Source organism: Pantherophis guttatus, chromosome 1 (assembly GCF_059756535.1).
Source record: "Pantherophis guttatus breed Tessera chromosome 1, ASM5975653v1, whole genome shotgun sequence".
Classification (NCBI taxonomy): Eukaryota; Metazoa; Chordata; class Lepidosauria; order Squamata; family Colubridae; genus Pantherophis; species Pantherophis guttatus.
In genome coordinates, this window is record NC_142063.1 from 172,016,210 (window position 1) to 172,037,155 (window position 20,946).

General features: G+C 40.5%; 1 pseudogene; it reads left to right on the forward strand.

Moving 5' to 3' along the window:
• Nucleotides 1-18,699: 18,699 nt before the first annotated feature.
• On the forward strand, nt 18,700-19,335 carry LOC117675038 (small ribosomal subunit protein eS24 pseudogene; annotated as a pseudogene).
• The last annotated feature ends 1,611 nt before the right edge of the window (nt 19,336-20,946 follow it).

Sequence of the window (20,946 nt, forward strand, 5' to 3'; positions counted from 1 at the left end):
ACACTCTCTGCATCCATACCCCTTTCTAGCTCATCTTGAAAACATAACCATACTGTGTATGGAGCACATACATGATTACCACTGTACCAGGAAAAAAAAAACCTATGAGCACAGGTCACTTTTTAAACATTTTGCATTTAGCCTGAGTGGACACGTTCACACCACTACATCTAATTTTGTCAATCAGCAATTCTTTTCTGCTTGATTTACATGTAAATAAATTTAGCTGTGCACACCAGTCCTTCATTTGTGACGGCAGATTTCCTCTAAGGTGCATATTTGACATGGTGGATGATGAAGGGCTCCAAATGAGGATATTCTTTTTTTTTTTTTCATGGATCAGAGATTTTGGAACCCTGCAATAGACCTTTGTGTGTGGAATATAAATACATCCCTTCTAGACAAATTGTGTGAGATTCAGCCTTCTCAACCAATTCTGTATTAGATGTCACATAATGTGCTCTGGGATGCTGCGCCCGTTTCAAATGCATCACATAGTCAAATAGGCTTCAGTGTCAATGATAGGCTTTCAGACATGCTACAAATTGGACCACATATAAATTGCTCCTTCTTAACTTCAGCTGCATGCCAGGAGATGTGATCTAGGTGCCAATTGCAGCACGCGTAATCAATCTCTGCATGAGATATTTCTCTGCACTCCACATTAACCATAAGCTGGGCTTTCTTGTAATGGCAAACATTGCTGCTCTCTTCCTCTTCCTTCTCTTCCTTCTCCTCCTCCTTCTGTTTGTAAAGGAGTTCCTTCTCCCATACTCCCCTTACTAGCTATAGAACTTTGGTTTTGTTAAAAAAGAAGAAAAGAACCAATGTTAAGCAACCGCATAGGGGGGAAGACAATTATTTGAAGATACTAGTGGTGGGGAGAGAGGGAAAAACCTTGAGTTACATCTTTTTCAGCAATCCTCCCTTGAACACTTGTTGCTTTGATTAACGAGCCTCTCTCTTTAGTAGCTATTCAGACAGCTCAATAAAAACACGGTAGGGTAGTTTAAGATCCTTTCTGGCATCTTGTTCAATATTCATGCTGTTTTCCATCAGGGTTATAATGAAGAAGCTAGAAAGTGGGGTTGTTTAAAGGGGGGCAGAGAGAGGAATCATCCCCTTTATCTGCCTCTTCAAAGGACGGAAGGTTCATTTTCGACCCAGGTGAGAAAAGAGCACTATTTGTAAAGGGCTCTTTGAAAGAACAAGCCAAGGTATAATGAACAGGCCCCTGGTTCCATGCAGGAATATTTCTCAGGCCCCCACATGGACAAACACCATGGAGTCTAAGCAGCAACCTGGCTTCCTTTCAACCCACAACTTATTAGGTTGACGCTTCCCTGCCATGTTTTGTTCTGCATCCCTAAATCCTTCTTCTGAAGAATTATGTAGCAAACTCCAAGGAGCATCATCCCTTGGTCACCATAGTAACCCAAGTGTATTCTAGCTAGCAAGATAAAATATTCCAGTCATCTGCCTTCCCTTGGCCATTCTGTTGTAGCCGACCTGGAGAGCTGCTAAATAGGGCATTTCTATTAACCAACAGTTGGCATGGGGCAAAAAGAGTCTGCACCAAAGTTAATAGCTACTCCACCTGGAGATTAGCTTAATGCCTGCTGTTAAGTGCTTCAGAGGCTTGTTTTCTGGCCAAGGTCTGCCTGATACTAGGGCAACCAGCTTAAGTGGGCAGAAAGTGAACTGCAGCAGATGCTGCTTCTTTTAGAGTTAGGAATATGAGCAGAGAAGCCACATTCAAAACTCTATCCAGCCATTAAAAGTAAGAGCTTCAGGTTCTACCTTAGGTAGCATTTTCTACCTAAGAGAAAATGCTATCTGAGCACGAGAATTGTGTGTCAGTCCTAAAACTTTATTATGGATACATCTTGAAGAGTACTGTTTGCCTTAACAAATCACATAAACTACTGTAGAAAATTACTCTATTACAGCAAAGGAGATATTACATAGAAAACATTATTATAGAGGTGCAGATGACAGACTCAATAATTCCTCTGTAGAACTGAATCAGCAGCTCTTTGGGCAGTTTGAGCTTTCTGAGTTGGCGCAGAAATAACATTCTTTGTTGTGCTTTTCTGATGACGTTTTTCATGTTAGGTGTCCATTTTAAATCTTAAGATATGATAGAACCTAGAAACTTGAAGTACTCTATTGTTGATACTGTGTTGTCTAGTATTGTAAGAGGTGGTAGTATAGGAGGATTTCTCCTAAAATCTACCACCATTTCTACAGTTTTGAGTATAGTTAGTTCGAGATTGTTCTTCTTGCACCACAAGGCTAGTTGTTCAACCTCCCGTATGTAGGCAGATTCATCGTTGTCTCGAATGAGACCAATCACTGTTGTATCACCTGCAGACTTCAGTACTTTAACAGAGGGCTCTTTTGAGATGTAGTCATTGGTATATAGAGAGAAGAGAAGTGGAGAGAGCACATAGCCATGGGGGGCTCCTGTGCTAATTGTACAGGTATCTGATGTGATTTTGCTTAGCTTCACCTGCTGCTTCCTGTCTGTTAGGAAGCTTATGATCCATTTGCAAGTGTGGTCAGGTACAGCAAGCTGATTTAGTTTAGTTAGAATGATGGTATTGAATGCTGAGATTAAGTCTACAAAGAGGATCCTTGCATAGGTCTTTGGAGATTCAAGATGTTGTAGGATTAGTGCAGAGTCATATTAACAGCATCATCTGTCAATCTATTTGCTTGGTGGCAACTTGCAAGAGGTCTAACAGTGGATCCTTGATGGTTTTTGGGTGGGCCAGCACTAGCCTTTCACTGTAGTACAGTGGACTAAAGCACTGTTATTAACATCTGCTGCTTGCAATTACTGCAAGTTCAAATCTCACCAGGCTCAAGGTTGACTCAGCCTTCCATCCTTTCAAAGGTAGGTGAAATGAGGACCCAGATTGTGGAGGCAATAAACTGACTTTGTATACATATACAAAAGTATGAAGGCTATTGCTTAACGCATTGTAAGCCGCCCTGAGTCTCCGGAGAAGGGCGGTATATAAATTAAAGCAAAAAAAAAAAGGGTCTTCATAACTACAGATATTAGACTAGAGTGTTAGAGCTGTGTTAGAGCAACTGGTCTGAAGTCATTCAGTTCCTTGATGGTGGGTTTTTTCGGCACTGGGATGATAGTAGAGCATTTGAAGCAAGAAGGAAGATAGCACCTCTCTAGAGATTTATTAAATATGCGGGTGAAGATGGGGGCCAGTTGGTCAGCACAAGCTTTTAAGCAAGAAGGAGTTATCTTGTCTGGGCCTGGTGCTTTTCCTGGCTTTTGTCTGTGAAATAGACCTTCCACCTCGTTCTCTGTAATCACCAGAGGTGGTGGGCCCAATGGGATGGGGTAGGTTGTTGGAGGCTTGGCTGATGTTGGTGTGTCTGAGATGGGGATTGTGGAGATGGGTGGCAGTAGTTTTCTCTCAAACCTACAGTAAAACACATTCAGGTCATCTGCCAGTTGTTGATTTCCTTCAGCATGGGATGGAGGTTTGCTTAAGGTGACCAGATTTTAACATTGGTAAAGAGGGACATTGTGGGCGTGGCTTATTTTGTGGGCGTGGCTAGCTGGTCATGTGACTGGGTGGGCGTGGCTAGCTGGTCATGTGACCGGGTGGCCATGGCTATGTGTATAGGGTAAGGTGAACAGATTTTAACATTGGTAAGAAGGACACCATTGTGGGCGTGACTTATTGTGTGGGCGTGGCTTGGAGGCCATGTGACTGGGTGGGCGTGGCTAGCTGGTCATGTGACCGGGTGGCCATGGCTATGTGTATAGGGACTACTCAGAGGGCTGAAAAGTCATTTCTGACAGGTCCTCACACTTTTGACTGGTCCTCACACTTATGACCATCCTCACATTTATGCCCGCGCAGTATTCTTAACAACCATGTCACTCATTTCACAACTGCTTCTCTTCACCATGGTGACAAGATAGGGCAAAAATGTAAAATGTGAGGACAGTCGTAAGTTCGAGGACTGGTCAAAAGTGTGAGGACCAGTCAAAAATAACTTTTTCAGCCCTCTGAGTAGTCCATATGCACAAAAGGACTAACCAGAGGGCTGAAAAAAGTCATTTCTGACAGGTCCTCGCACTTTTGACTGGTCCTCACACTTATGACCATCCTCACATTTATGCCCATGCAGCATCCTTAACAACCATGTCACTCATTTCACAACTGCTTCTCTTCACCATGGTGATAAGATAGGGCAAAAAAAGTAAAATGTGAAGACAGTCGTAAGTTTGAGGACTGGTCAAAAGTGCGGGACGCGGGACAAATTGCTAAAAATCGGGACTGTCCCGCCAAAAGCGGGACGTCTGGTCACCTTAGGTTTGCTATAACCAGTGATATTTTTAAGAGTTTTCCACATGTTTGTTGGTTCATTTGTTGAGAACTAATTCCTTAGCTTTTCAGAGTAGCTTCTTTTTGCTGCTCTGATCTCCCTTGTTAATACATTTCTGGCCTGATTGTACAGCATTCTATCGCTTCCTCTTCGGTACGATGTAGCTGCTTAAGTTTAGCTGTGAACCAAGGTTTATTGTTATTGTATATTCTCAAGTTTCTGGTTAGCACACATACGTCTTCACAATAACTGACATATGATGTTACAGTATCTGTGAGTCAGTGGTGGGTTTCAAATTTTTTTACTATCAGTTCTGTGGGTGTGGTTTGGTGGGTGTGGCAGGGGAAGGATACAGTAAAATCTCCATTCCCACCCCACTCCAGGGGAAGGTTACTGCAAAATCCCCATTTCCTCCCGATCAGCTGGGACTCGGGAGGCAGAGAATAGATGGGGGTGGGGCCAGTCATAGGTGGTATTTACCGGTTCTCTGACCTACTCAAAATTTCTGCTACCAATTCTCCAGAACTGGTCAGAACCTGCTGAAACCCACCTCTGCTGTGAGTTCATCCAAGTCTGCAACAGTATCTTTGAACACGTTCCAATCAGTGCAGTCAAGGCAAGCCTGTAATTTTAGTTTTGCCTCCTCAGTCCAAGTCTTCACTGATTTAATTCTTGGTTTCATGGTTTTAAGCCGGGGTGAAATGCTCCTGATTTGGACCAGATCGCCCGATCCGGTAGCGATGGTGGTGGGTGGTTCGGAGAACCGGTAGCAAAAATCCCTGTGCCACCACCACCACCCCATGCCCAGCTGAGTTGCACGATCATCAGAGGCTTTTTTTTTTTACTTTTAAAAGCATTTTTTCTACAACCTCTTCGGATGAAAAAATGCTTTTAAAAGTAAAAAAAAAAGCCTCTGATGATCGCGCGGCTCAGCTGGGATCATCAGAGGCTTTTCAAAGCATTTTTTTCTGCAACCTCTTGGCCGAAGAGGTGGTAAAAAAATGCTTTGAAAAGTCTCTGATGAGCCCAGCTGAGTTCCTGATGGCAGAGAGGCTTTTCAAAGTATTAGAAAAAATGCTTTGAAAAGTTTAAAAAAAAAATTGGCCATGCCCAGTCACATTAGCCCCCCCCCACCAAGCCACGCCCACAGAATCGGTAGTAACAAATTTTACATTTCACTCCTGGTGTTAAGTCTTTGTCTGTAAGCAGGTACAAGGTGAATCATACAATGATCAGAGTGACCCACAACTGTTCGTGGCAAAGATCCACAGAGCCTTGGTAGTACAGTGGTTTAATGCACCCTGTAATTAACACAGCTGCCTGCAATTTCTGCAGGTTCGAATCTTACCAGGCTCAAGGTTGACTCAGCCTTCCATCCTTTCTAAGGTAGGTTAACTGAGGACCCAGTTTGTGGGGGCAATAAGCTGACTTTGTATAAATATTAAAAAGTATGAAGGCTATTGCTTAACGCATTGTAAGCCGCCCTGAGTCTCCAGAGAAGGGTGGCATATAAATCAAAAAAAAAAAAAAAAAGATCAATAAGCATCTTTTAATGTTGTGTAGCAGTGATCTAAAATATTTTTTCCTCTAGTAAGACAATTGACATGTTGAAAATATTTTGGTAGCTCTTTCCTTAAGTTTGCTTTATTAAAATATCCTCAAATAATTGGAAGTGAATCTGGGTATTTAACTTCAGCCCACATAATCTGGTCAGCTAGAGTTCAAAATGCATTATTTACACAAGCTTGTGGAGAAACATACACAGCAATTAGGAGAAATGAGAAATATATCACTCAAGTATGCCACAACTGACTGGTACTGTGTCTATCAAAAGGATGAAGTACTACAAGGTTTGGTAACATAATCTACACCTTCTGTGTCTCACTAAAAAGTATTGTTCAAAAAATCACAATTGACTACAGTCCTCAGCTTATGACAAGCAATTGGAACCAGAATTGCCATCACTAAGCAACATGATGATAAAGCGTGAAGTCATGTGATGCTGTTTAATGACAGCAGTTTTAGCAATCCAAATTGCTGTTGTTAAATTAAGACCATTTGGATTATTAACTTTGCTTGTGGGAAGCCAGCAAGGAAGGTTGGAAATCACAATCACATGACTGTGTTTGACTACAATGTCATAATTGTAAGTCAGGTGCTAAGCAGATGGATCTCAATTATGTGGCCACATGTATGTTGTTATGGCCAGAACTCCAAGGATCAATTCTAAATCCCTCTCATTTAGTCTCCCTGTAACTTTGAACAGTCACTGAAATATGAATATAAACTGATGGTAAATACATGCAGAGAAGTGAAGATGCAGATTTAATTATGAATGACAAGGCTATAATATATGCCCAAAAATAGGAATTGGTGTTACTCAGAATGTTGTGTTTGTGTGAAAGAAGGAATGCCTAGGTTGTTGATAGTTGCATATTACGCTCTAGTGAATGGTGATAATGAAAAAGCAAGGAATGAGTTTGGGAAAAACTGTTCAGCATTCTAAATCAATGCAAATCAAGGGAAAATTTATTCTTTTAGGTGACACAAATGGATAGGTGGCAATGAGATGAATAAATCAGAGTGGTGGTGATTGGTGAATTAGAAAAAAGTCTGATTCAAGTATGTGGATTAGGCGTACGTTTTTATGCATAAACAAGGAAAATGAATAAACTGAAAAACTTGTTTCATTTGATTGTTTGCGATGAAAGATTACAAAAGTTAGTCAAGAATACAAGGCTGACAAGAGATTCCAAATGTGGGATAGACACTTATTTAGTAGTGTTAAAAGTGGATGTTAGAAAAAATTAATATGAAGAAATGAAAGAAATAAAAGAAACTAGCATGAAAGTAAAACAGCTTCAGAAAGAGAAGGGGTAAGTCGTATTTGAAAAAGTATTAGAAGGTAGATTATTTCCTTACAGAATGAATGGAAAATAAATTAAATGACCATGGAGGCTGGTTGGAATAGATTGGAAAGAATTATGCCACAGGAATGGGTGGAATTATGCTAACAGAAGTATGCAAAAGGGTACTTGTTGGAATGAGGAAGTGAAAAAAAAGGCTGTGCAGGATCAAATTATAAAACAAATATATGATGGAAAACTGCCTGGGTGAAGAGGAAAGAAAGACCAAGGGAGTCATGGTTGGATGAAACTGAAGAGATTTCTCAAAGAAAGGTGGGAAGTTGAAAAAACAAAAGGCAGGATGAGGTGCGGTGTATGGTGGAAGCAAGGATGGTTTTGAGGGATAGTCTGATACAGATTTTATTTTGAGACTTTATTTACTTAACTGTACTTAGTCCTTTTCAGTGCTTTGCATACTACTCCTTTCTCTGAAAGGAAATAGTCTGAAAAGCAATTGTGGGTGGTATGCTGAGATCAGTATACTTGTTTTCTGACTTCCTACATGTTTTCTGATAAAATGTGCATTCTTTCTTTTGCATAATGCAGAGAGGATCCTGTTTGATTTGTGGCAAAATCATCCTTATTAATATAATTTGCTTTTGACTGACCCACCTTCTATGCACAGAGCAGACAATTGAATATCAAATGTTCATCTGTTCATATTTCTTAATTAAGAGGTACATTCTGGGAGTGCGTGTTTGCAATTTTTGTGAAGAAAATTCTTTTTTGGGGTGTTCTTTATTTCTCATGCTGTTTCTTCTTCAAATACTGGCTTTTAGGGTATGTTTTCCTTCTCGAAATGAAGGGTGTCATCATGTAACAGGTTTAGGTACATCCCACAACTCCATGGAGACAATCAACTTACATAAAGTTATTATTGTGGACAATCAGTACCAATCCAGTGACCATTACTTTGCATTGCCCTTATTGTGGATTTGGGTTAATAGTAGTGTGATTGCAAGTTAAAGACTGTTGAGCTGAGATAGGAACACTAGATCAGGAAATACTCTTGCTTGCCAGCCCCATAATTGCTCACTTAAAACTTCCTGCTACAGTGGTAGGATAGTATGCAGGGGCAGGGGATAATTTTTGCAATAAAAATTTCCCACAAAGTGCCATCTCTTACCTGTAGATGAAACTCTGTCCTTAAAAGGCTATACAGGTTGGAAAATTATTTGGAAGACATGCTTCAGCTCTTGTGCAAGCACAACACCTTTCTGCTCCTAGTTAATGCAGCCAGAGCCAGCCTGCAACAAAGGAGCTGCTTTATGGAACTGATTTATGACATTGAATCTTCAAGCAGTCATGTCCATTTTGGATATCATCATGCAAAAGCTTGAGAAAACACCGGCTGTTTTGATGAAAAGCAGAAAAGAGTTCAGTTCGCATGAGAGCCATATAGCCCCTTTCAAATCACTTTTGAAACTTGTACAATCTCATTCTCTCTAATACGATTGCCTTTAAAGTGATGGGGTTTTTCCCCCAAAAAAGTGCTTTAACTTCCTTTTAGGACTTTCTATTGATTTATTGTATTATATATTTCTTACCAATGAAAACAGGATTGTAATGTGTTTTGGTCACTTATCAGATGTAATTTGTATTCTGATAAAATTGTATGAAAGCAATTTGGCAGGTTTCACGTTTCAGTCTCACATTCCAGCTAATGTGCAACAAGGTGAGTTAATATGATTGCTAGAATGAGAGGATGGTTGACACCAATTTCAGAATTTGTCACATGATCTAAGTATGTGTGAGTGTAATTGTTAAGATACAATTGCTACCAGCTACAATGGGCAAGGACCATATCATTTCCTGCAATGAAGAACCAACTTTCATGAACCTGCTTTGTCCTTTTAAAAAAAGTGGCAGCTACTGGCAGCTACTCACAATCAGATAAATCCTTGATCTCAGCTAAATCCTGGATCTCTATGCCAAAGTTCCTGTTTAGTTTTTAAAAACTAGGCCCATATATTGCAGTTTGTGTCAATCCTGCGCTGCTAATCTAGAAAAGAAAAAGAGTCTCAAGAAAACAAAGTATGCTTCTTTATTAAAAATTTAGCAGAAACTTTCCATTTCCATCTATGAAGGACTGTAAAGTCATTTTGACTTTCTCTTTCCGCACTTCTCTTTCTCACTTATACAGATAATCCTCAATTTATGACCACAATTGAGCCCAACATTTCTGTTGCTAAGTGAGACATTAGTTAAGTGAGTTTTGCCTCAAATTACAATCTTTCTTGCCACAGTTGTTAAGTGAATCACCGCAGATGTTAAGTTAGTAACATGGTTGTTAAGTGAATCTGGCTTCCCCATTGACTATGCTTGTCAGAAGGTTGGAAAAGGTGATCACTTGAACCTGGGACAGTGCAACCATCATAAATAAGAACCAGTTGCCAAGCATTTCAGTTTTGATCATATGACCATAGGGATACTGCAACAGTTGTAAGTGTGAAAAATGGTCAGCCACTTCTTTCAGTGTCGTAATTTTGAATGGTCACTAAACAATCTGTTGTAAGTTGAGGACTACCTGTATGCACTAACAGTGACTTTTTGTATGAGTAGGTGATACACATAAATAGATGATGCATATATGATTGTCCCATGCATGAGATAAAATTTTGAATCCCAATTATTTTTCTGTCAGAAGAACCTATGAATGTACCTAGTTTCTTCAGATTACCACCAGCCCCATTCCTGATGAAGTCTATGGTTAGCAGGAACTAAGCAGGGTGGATATGTTAGCAGTAGATCCTGAAGAATATTTGAGGGTGTTCAATTGAATCCCTCAGAACAGAACGAGATCAGAATTTTACAACAAACTATGCATTACAGAAATCAGGGTATTTCTCTTAGTTTTTTTTATAATTCATAAATAAAGTCTAGTTTTTTTAAGATGATTTTTTCCTGACAATCTTAACATTCCATGTGTGGATGTACTGCAGGTGGGAGTGCCACTGATTGCTCCAGTGTTCTGTGGGAAAACAATGGAAACTCAAGTGTCCATGCAATTTTATCTGAATGAATGTTGATTGTGAATGGGACAACCCAATTAAGCAATGGCACCTGGGGATGTGTGTGTATAAGTTCTAATTTGTACATCTATGAGGCAATGAATAAAGTGATCTAGTCCAAAAATACCACAACACAAAGTGATGCTGTTACTGTCCTTAAATAACATTAGCCATTCTTAACCGTATATCATATCATTTGGAGCATTGCCCATATGGGAATATCTGTGTTAATATGCTATTTGCTTCAGTTGAATTATGCACTAAAGCAGCTATCAGGGTTGTTCTCTCCCCTGGAAAATGTTGTCCTCCTTTAAAACTCATCATTTGAACTAGTCTCTCCTGATGATGAGCAAATCACTGTCTGTGAACTTCTCAAAGAGTCATCAGTTATATATCTTTCATTTTATTTCATTTTATTAAATTTGTATACCGCCCTACTCCCAAAGGACTCAGGGCGGTGAACAGGCACGAAATAAAACACATAAATACAAAAGTTAAGACATGATTAAAACCCAATTAAATAATTTTTGCCTGAGACAATTTAAAACCCCCAATAATTTAAAACGAATTAAAATTTGAGTTTAAAAATTTAGAAGAAGGGGAAAAAATTAGGCCAGGCCAGCCTGCTGGAATAGGAGTGTCTTCAAAGCACGGCGGAAAGTGCGCAGATCCGGGATCCTCCGTATCTCCGGGGGGAGCTCATTCCAGATAGTAGGTGCCCCCACAGAGAAGGCCCTCCCCCTAGGGGCTGCCAGTCGACATTGTTTGGCTGACGGCACCTGGAGGAGCCCCTCTCTATGAGAGCGTACCGGCCAGTGGGAGGCTATTTGTGGTAGTAGGTGGTCCCGTAAGTATCCGGGTCCTAAGCCATGGAGCGCTCTAAAGGTGGTAACCAAAACCTTGAAGCACACCCAGAAGACCACCGGGAGCCAGTGCAGCTCGCGCAGGAGAGGTGTCACACGGGAGCGCCATGTTGCTCCCATAACCACCCGCGCAGCCGCACTCTGCGCCAGTTGGAGCCTCCGGGTGCTCCTCAAGGGGAGCCCCATGTAGAGAGTGTTACAATAGTCCAGGCGGGAGGTAACGAGGGCATGAGTGACTGTGTGTAGGGAGTCCCAATCCAGAAAGGGACGCAACTGGCGAATCAGGCGAACCTGATGAAATATCCTCCCAGTCACGGCTGTCAAGTGCTCTTCTAAAGACAGCCGTGAGTCCAGGAGGACGCCCAAGTTGCGAGCCCTCTCCATGGGGGCCAGCGATTCGCCCCCAATAGTCAGCGATGGCGTCAACTGACTATATCAGGACGTCGGAAACCACAGCCACTCGGTCTTGGATGGGTTGAGCCTGAGCCTGTTCCTCCCCATCCAGATCCGCACGGCCTCCAGATACCGGGACATCACTTCAAGGGCATCGTTGGGGTGGTCCGGGGTGGAGATGTACAGCTGGGTGTCATCAGCGTACTGGTGGTACTTCACCCCGAAACCACGGATAATCTCACCCAGCGGCTTTACATAAATGTTGAACAAAAGGGGCGAGAGGACCGACCCTTGTGGCACCCCACATATGAGGGGCCTCGGGGTCGACCTCTGCCCCCCTGCCAACACAGACTGCAACCGGCCGGAGAGAAAGGAGGAGAACCACAGTAGTACAGTGCCTCCCACCCCTAACTCTTCCAACCAGTGCAGCATGATACCATGGTCGATGGTATCAAAAGCCGCTGAGAGATCTAACAGGACCAGGACAGAGGAGCACCCCCTGTCCCGAGCCCTCCAGAGATCATCAACCAACGCAACCAATGCCGTTTCCGTGCTGTACCCTGGTCTGAAACCCGACTGGAACGGATCCAGATACGTCATCTCATCCAGGTGCTGGGGAAGCTGTTGCGCAACCACACTCTCGACAACCTTCGCCACAAAACAAAGGTTGGAGACCGGACGATAATTAACCAACATTGCCGGGTCCAGGGAAGGCTTCTTGAGGAGAGGCCTCACCACCGCCTTTTTCAAGGCGGCGGGGAAGTCACCCTCACCCAATGAAGCATTTATAATCCCCTGGAGCCAGCCTCGCATCACCTCCCGGGAAGCCAGCACTAACCAGGAAGGACACGGGTCCAATAAACAAGTGGTCGCGTTCAGTCTGCCCAGAATCCTGTCCATGTCCTCAGGGGTCACAGGATCAAACTCATCCCAGATAACGTTCTCAAGACCTGCCCCAGTCCCTCCCCCTGAGACTACCCAGTCGGAGTAGTCTTCAGTAGATTATCTGTAAATTTATACCTATAACTAATTTAAATGTTCAGGAAGATGTGCTGTGAAAAAGCATTCAGAATACAGATGGGATTTTTCATATTAGTGTTCTTTTTCATGCCAACATTTGCTACCAAGGATAATATAGTAGGTTAGCCATTAAGACTCATTTCTAGGCTTTTTTTTTTCTGTGACATGGCTGCTTTCATTCTGTGAGGACTTTTTGAGGTAGGAAGAAAGCAAGTGAACTAAAAAGTAATAGTAAAGTTTCTTTTTTCTTTTTCACAGAACCTCAGCTTAAAAAAAGTCATTTCATTTAACTCCTTATCAAAAGGCCATGTCATTTATGCACTTTGTCATATAAAGAGGTGCAAACGTGTTTCCCAACAACCAGATAATGTTGAGGAAAGCTAGTTTGGCACCTTTTTTATAAGACTGTTTCAAAGCATTTCATCCATCTGTCTGAGATTTTGCTTCCCTCTGGCTGTCCCTTCTGACATAGTGCCAGCTGTTATGCATTTTCAATGTGGTTAGAATATCGTGTGCCAAACTGAAGCTTCTGCATCAGCCTAGTATTGATTGGGCTATAGAAAAAAGGAAGAGAGGAAATTCAGATACTGCTTCCAAAAGACATTGTTTGAATTTGAACGTCAGACGTTTGTAGAACTGAGCTGAATAAAATCACAATGTGTATTTTAATGGCAGCCCTACATTCCAAGGCTTTAATTTGACTTCCTATGTGGGAAAGTGACATTAAAAAAGTTTTTTTCTATTCCAATCAAATGTTGGAATATCTTTTCTCTGTTCACCAGTCATGCATTATCACTTAGCAAACGACAGGCTTTCTCAGCCTACAATCTGCTGCAAAACCAGGAAAGTCACTGTCCCTTTGCCAAATCATGATGCATAGTTAAGAGGCTGCCACACAAAGGTTGCATTTATAAAACATATTTGATCTGGTCAGTGAAAGTCCTAACGGCTGCATTTGCACAAAATGCTTAGTTGTTTTAAATATTTTTGTTTTGTTTGTTGCTGATTTATGCATGAACTCAATCTGTTTGGTTTGTTTATGGTTCAATGTTCTATAAGAACCTAGAAGATTGGTTTAATTCAATAACTGAGCTGAATATGTCACATAAACTCAGCCAGATTCCATGGGCTTGAAATATTAGAGTCAGAGAAATAGTCTAAGTGAAAAGCTAACACAAATGTTTAATCTTCAAGAGAATAAATATTTGGCAGTATTTCCACATAGATCAAACCTGATGGCTAATATCTTAAAAACTCTCTTATCCACCTGGATAAGATTGGTTTCCATGATGTCTGGAGATAAGTGAAGAAAACCCAGATGTGGTATATGAAAAAGCAACACTCCAACTGTGAAGATTTTGTACTTTTGTCCAAGATTAGTTTCAGAGACACCATACCATATGGGTACAAAATAACTTTTCCTCAAAAATCATGTCACTTGGGATGTCCTCAGGTATTTTTCACAGAGGTTGAGGAACCTATTTAGTTTAAGGTGGGACCTTTTAATCTAATAGCTAACCTATCTGCTCCTGAGCACCATTTGCAGTTCCCCAAATTCTATTTATATAGAGTAAGACATTGGATTAGGAGTGGAGAAGCCTATGTTCTAGTTCATCCTCTGCCATGGAAGATCCTTGAATGATTTTGAGACAGACTCTCAGTACAACCTACTTCACAGAGTTCTTCTTGTGGAAAAAATAGGAGAAGCAAGACTTATGTACACTGAGTTACGGTGGCACAGTGGTTAGAATGCAGTACTGCAGGCTACTTCTGCTGATTTCTGGCTGACTGCAATTTGGCAGATCAAATCTCACCAGACTCAAGGTTGATTCAGCCTTCTATCCTTTTGAAGATTGTTGGGAGCAATATGCTGACTCTGTAAAACCGCTTAGAGAGGGCTGTAAAAGCACTGTGAAGCGGTATATACGGTAAGTCTAAGTGCTATTGCTATTGCCTTGAACTCAAGAAGGAAAGAGGGAGGGAGGGAGGGAGGGAGGGAGGGAGGGAAGGAAGGAGGGAGGGACCATCTCTTTATTGTGTATTATCTGTTCTATCTATCTATCTATCTATCTATCTATCTATCTATCTATCTATCTATTTTTTATCATCTATCCATCCTTCTAACTTCTAAGCCACCCAACTCCCATGACTTTGAACAATGTAACATATAAAAGCAATACAAAGTACAGAAAAAAGTATCATCTGGAAGGAGCAATAGGTAATGCTCTCTTCTACCACAGAAATACAAATGAACACTCCCCCCTCCCATCACCCTACGCCACATTTTTAATGTCCTTTTAAAGGCCACTAAGATGGGGGGGGCATGTGAACCTTCAGGAAGATGCTATTGCAGAAGGCAGGTGATAAAATGATCCATCACAACATGGGCATATTTATCACCTGAAACAGGATATATGTTTAATAGAGAGAAATATGGTGCTGAAAATTCTGTTAGTAAATATGCATATCTTGCTTTATAGGAGCTAAGAAGCAATTCAATTTCATGCTTGCTCCAATTGTCTCTGTGTAGCTTATTATTATTATTAATCATTAAACATGAAACTCAGTCAACTGAACATTTAAAAATGTATTACACATATCATTGACTGGTGCTGATGGTTGATATGGGTTGCTGCCAGCATCCTAGGTATCAACCAAGTATCTTCTTAATATGTACGATGTTCCAAGTAACACAGTTTTTTGCCGTTCCACTGGTGTTATTGCAGGAAGCTGCAATTTCTTGATGTATTTTGTAAAATTGTTGTTGTTGTTGTTGTTGTTGTTGTTGTTGTTGTTGTTATCTTAGCTCTTAGGTACTTTACTCTCTGAGTTATGTTTATGGTAAAATGGCTTTGTTCTGCTAATATAGTATTATGCCATGATTTGCATTAATTCAATGGAATTAATTTCTAGATAATGAGGATTTCTAGATAATGAGGATTTCTAGATAATGAGGATTTCCCACCTACTCACATATCATTTCATGATAGTTATAGGGGAAGAGTAGCTGGGTCATTAGAGGAAGGTACAAAACAAGGTATAAAAAGTTCAGAATCATCTGTATTTGAATATTGATCATAGGGTGGATTGAAATCATGGAAATCAGAGAATGTGCCTAAACATACTCTTGTCTTTGTACAAAAGAGTTGATTATCTCCTTGACAGTGTCTGGAATACTGATCTATTTTTACTGTAGTTAATCAACAATATCAAGGGTAAAGCTTGACCTTTTACAGGACTGCCCAAGCTATCTGCAGTTCAGGGATTACTCAAATACTTTAAAAGGGTCCAGTTTAAATATTACTTCTTACAACCACATTGTGTTAGGTGATTCAAGACTTCTTTTCTGCTTGAATGGCATCACTTAGCACAGGCCACACTATAACCAATGGAGGAGATGTTCTGTGGGAGTCAACATCTGGATTTATTGACTGAGGCAAACATAACTGAGTAACAGCTTGCCTCACTCAATATTTACCTGTAGAGACTATAAATCTTGGCATTGACCAACAGTGAAAGTCAATATATATGCAATGTTACATACCTCCCTTTTGGCCAAAGCAGCCGTTTGCAATATGGATTTTATTAAGTATGGTTTAATACTGAGTTACAGCACAGCTAGAGCAGGACAGTTATGTGCATGGAATGCAGATTTCATAACAGGCAGCCACCTTTTGCCTGCTGTAATCCCACAGTTACTATGAGGAACGAGCATTGTTTGAAGCTAATGTGTTTTTTGCTGATGGCTGTAAATTTACAAGGGGGTTTCAGAAGAATCATGTTAAACAAGATGATGTCATTTTGTTAGGGGCGCAGTTGACTCCCTTATGAATAGCTACAGGGTATCTAGTATGCATGAGAATCCATTGTTAAGAAGACAAATGGCACATTACAGCAGTCTCTTGATGGCCATCTTGGTTGTAATCTATGGCGTTCTGCTAAGTAAGGAGTGAGATAGAGTTCCATCAAGAGTACTTTCAGTTTTGGGTTTGGCTTTAACTAAACAGGCAGTAACTAACTTCATAACAGCAATGGTCATCTGGCATTTATATATTATATATTAATGTTATTTATTAATTATATACCTCTTAGCACAGAGCCTTGTCGCAAATGGTCCAACTAGTCATGTGTGAGGAAATAAAACCAGGGTCTCTCTCTTCTCAGACCCCTTCCGTCTTATTTCAAAAACCTGTAAACTTTTCTTCTCCACATCCTTTGTCATCTTTGTTGCATGCTTCAGAACCACTTTCTGGATGTTTTCATGTTTTTGTGGTTGTCTGCTCTAACCTGGACTAGCATGAAATTGAACACACCAGCTGCAGATCGTGTAAAACGTTTCTGAGAGGCACTATGTTTTTTTGCTATTTTTTTCCTGCAGAAAAGCATGAGCTCATGATCTAAGAAAAATATATTTCTTCGTTTAGTTTACTGCTACTGCCCAATGTTTTTCAAATAACAGTGCAAAATGATTGCTCCTAATCTGAGATAAAGATGCCATTTTGCCCTTACTTTAGATGCTGTTGTTTTCTGATCTTCTGTAAAGCTTCTTTGAATACCTGGAATACTACGAAATGCTCCAGCCAGAATCATATTTAATATTGGACTAGTTCATACTGAGCTCTTCTCAAAATATTCCTTTCTTTCTTCCATTTTCAGCTAATAGAAATAACGCTCCAGCGATATATATTTTTTGTAGCTCTTAGAAAGAAACTATCCTTTCAGTAGAGGCTGCAGTGTAGAAAGCAAGTGAATTAAGGAGAACTGGGCAGAAGAAATTGTGGCAGGCATATCCCCATGCTTTTTGCTTTATTTTTCTAGTTCAAGAAATAGAGCATATAATGCTTCCCTGTGGCTTTTGTTTGCTTTTGAACTTCAGAAGTAAGGTTCAAGCATCTTTGAAGCAATGTAAAAGAATCATATCATGAGGAAGCAAAATGGTGCCCTTGTAAAAATGTCATTTCAAAGACCAAAAAGTGAGATAAGAGCACCACTTTACTTGGGTTAAGGTGGAATAAAAGGAAGATCTTCCAAAGTTCTATTTTTAGGGATCTCTTTTGCACAAGAACATCTCTAACTAAGGAGTTTCTTTGTCTCTGCAAAATTCTATGGATCATTGAAGGTGTCAGGTTGGATACTTGGGCCACTTAGTTTTATACTGAAATATGCATATTGGTAGTAATAGACAGATAATTTCAGGGCAATATTTAAGAAGGTCAAAAAGAACATCATTCTTTCCCTTCAGTTCCAGTTTCAACCTTCCTGTAAACTGGTGTTATACATGAATTGCAAAGAGAAATTTGATTCTCTCTCATTTGAATCTTAAAATGGCTGCCAAAGAAACCAAGGTAAATGCAGATGAAATTATTTTCCAGACATTTCCTCTTGCTTTTGATTTTAAGAATATTTGATAAACTTCTGGCTTGTCTCTAATGGGTATCATGACATGTTTTTTTTATTTATTCTTCTGTGCAGGCAGCTGTGCAAGACCGCTAACATCAGTTCATTCTTGTGTTTTTCCAACATGGCAAGATGGAAATGATGAGGGTAATAGGACAATGCAAAATATGTGTTATTCACTAAGACATGCAGAGTTATTGATGATGCTGTGAAGAACTAAGGGACAACCAATCCCATTAACAAAGTCTTTGATGAAAAGCATATGATTTGTTATTTAGCATATTTCATGATGCTATTGTGCAATCAGAGATAAAGCACCAAACTTTCAAGTCTAGGTGGAGCACTAAGGAAAAACTAAAAGTTTTTACTGAGGAGAAATATCATCCGTGGGGCTAATCAAAACATAGGGGATTTCAGAGGCATGTTTAGGAAAGACTGTTATAAATGTTGTGGCCATAGTCCTAGCTTACATCAGTGACCCCTAGCACCAAGCAAGAAAAGACACCAGAACCACTGCTGGTCTCAGTGTGTTCCAAATCATTACAAGCCAATTGCAGCTGCTATTATTTATGGACAAAAAAAGGTGGTGCTGAAAAGATCATGCTGATCTTCGGTTTGAGTGGTGGCACTTTTGACCTGCCAAGTTCAAGAGGAAGCACAAGAAGGACAGAGTGTGTGAAGCACACCTTTTCCTCTAGTACTCATTCAGGGAAATTGATTCCCTGAATGAGAGAGGCTGCCAAGATGCATGACATGGTGACCATCACAACAAGGAAGCTCATGACAAACGGCTGCTTCAGCATAAACAGATGGTAATTGATGATCTTCATGCTGGAAAAGCCACTATAGCCAAAAGAGAAATCCATAAAAAGTTGGCGAACATGTACAAGACCGCACCAGATGTCATTTTTTACTTTGGCTTCAGGATCTGTTTTAGTGCTGGGAAGACAATAGGTTTTGGCGATTGATTGTATGATTCTCTGGATTATGCAAAGAAAAATAAACCAGGAATGGTTGATGTGAAAAGAAAAAGACTTCAAGAAAATAACTCAAAAAGCATAATAATGGGATAACAAAGGTCAGAGGAACAGCTAAAGTAAATATGAGGGCTGGCAAGTGAGCCAGCCGAGGAACAAAACAGGGAAATGGAAGTAACACACCATACTATCTATGAAGGTTATACTGATAAATCAGTTCTATGAATAAATTTCTATAAAAACTGAAAGAAAAAAAATACTTAAAAGTTTCTGGGGAATATAGTTTATAGACCACTGAGGACTACAGTATCTTTTTTTAGTTATTTCTGCTACCAGCAACAATAAACTGATCTATCAAGAATTCAAGGGAAAAAAACAAAAATAAGCTCATGGCAGGGGTGAAATTTAGCAGTTTCTGACAGGTTCTGGAGAACCAGTAGCAGAAATTTTGAGTAGTTTGGAGAACTGGCAAATACCACCTCTGGCTGGCCCCAGAGTGGGGTGGGAATGGAGATTTTACAATATCCTTTCCCCAGGAGTGGGGAGGGAATGAAAATTTTGCAGTATCCTTCCCCGGAGTGGGGTGGGAATGGAGATTTTGCAGTATCCTTCCCCTGCCATGCCCACCAAGCCACGCCCACCAAGCCATGCCCACAGAACCGGTAGTAAAAAAATTTGAATTCCAACCTTGGCTCATGGTTATTCAACATATAAGCAAAAGTTGAACTCACTAGTTCTGTAAGCCATCATAGAGCTAGTTTGGTCTAGTAGTTACTCCCACTTTAGGAACAAAGTCAGCCAAGTGACTTTAGCGCAGTCTCTTTCTCAGCCAAACAGTGTTGTTGTGGGAAAAATAGGAGGAAGGAATATTAGGTATGTTCACTGGGATTAAAAAATATATTTTAAAAAACATTTATTTGCCTTTTCCCTTTCTTTGGGATCCACAAAATGATTCCTCTCCATTTTAATTTGTTTTTTGTTTTGAAGCTCAGTTCATGAATTTATCTGACTGGCAAGGGCATAATCTCTCCCATGACATAAAGCCACATTTGAACTAGATTTTCTGTACAAATGTCATATTTGCTAGATACCTTTCCCTCAAAAGAGGGATTATGTTTATGTGCCTCAGGCATCTGTCTGGAGTGGTTCAATCACAAATGTCTTTGCTAATACAATAAAGGATAGGAAGCAGAGCCGCTTCCTCATTGCACAGATCGACTGTATTTTTGTAGACCAGAGCAGTGGTAATTGCCTTCAAATATTTTAAACACAATGGAGCCACTTTCTCAGCCTGGATTGTGTCCTTCACATGGCCCTCATTTTACTGGCTGAGATTATGAAGGACTGAAATACACATCAAATGGAGCAAAACATTAGAAAACTCACAATTTTCAGTTAGTGGCATAATGTGTAGGGAACGATGGATGAATCAATCTATTTTTACTATTTTCATGCCAGTTGGTAATGCATAGTTTTCTATTTGTATTTTGTATCTATTCTGTTTAAGTTGCAATTTAAAACAAATCCTCATGCCCACATGTAAGTTACCATGATTATGTGTCTGTACATGTATTTAAGTAAATAAATTTAAATGAAATCATTCCCAATAAATGAACAGAGGCGTGTCTTGCCACTGCTTCATGCCATATCCAGTGAAAGAAAGCTCATGATTTCACTTGGTAATTAACTTCACAACCCAGGTCCATTCCAGTTGGGCTTCAGGCCTGGGTACAGCATGGCAACGGCATTGGTCGCGTTGGTTGATGATCTCTGGAAGGCTCGGGACAGGGGCTGTTCCTCTGTCCTGGTCCTATTAGACCTCTCAACGGCTTTTGATACCATCTACCATGGTATCATGCTGCACTGGTTGGAAGAGTTGGGGGTGGGGGGCACCGTGTTGCAGTGGTTCTCCTCCTTTCTTTCTGACTGGTTGCAGTCTGTGTTGGCAGGAGGGGAGAGGTCGACCCCGAGGTGCCTTGTATGTGGGGTGCCACAAGGGTCGGTCCTCTTGCCC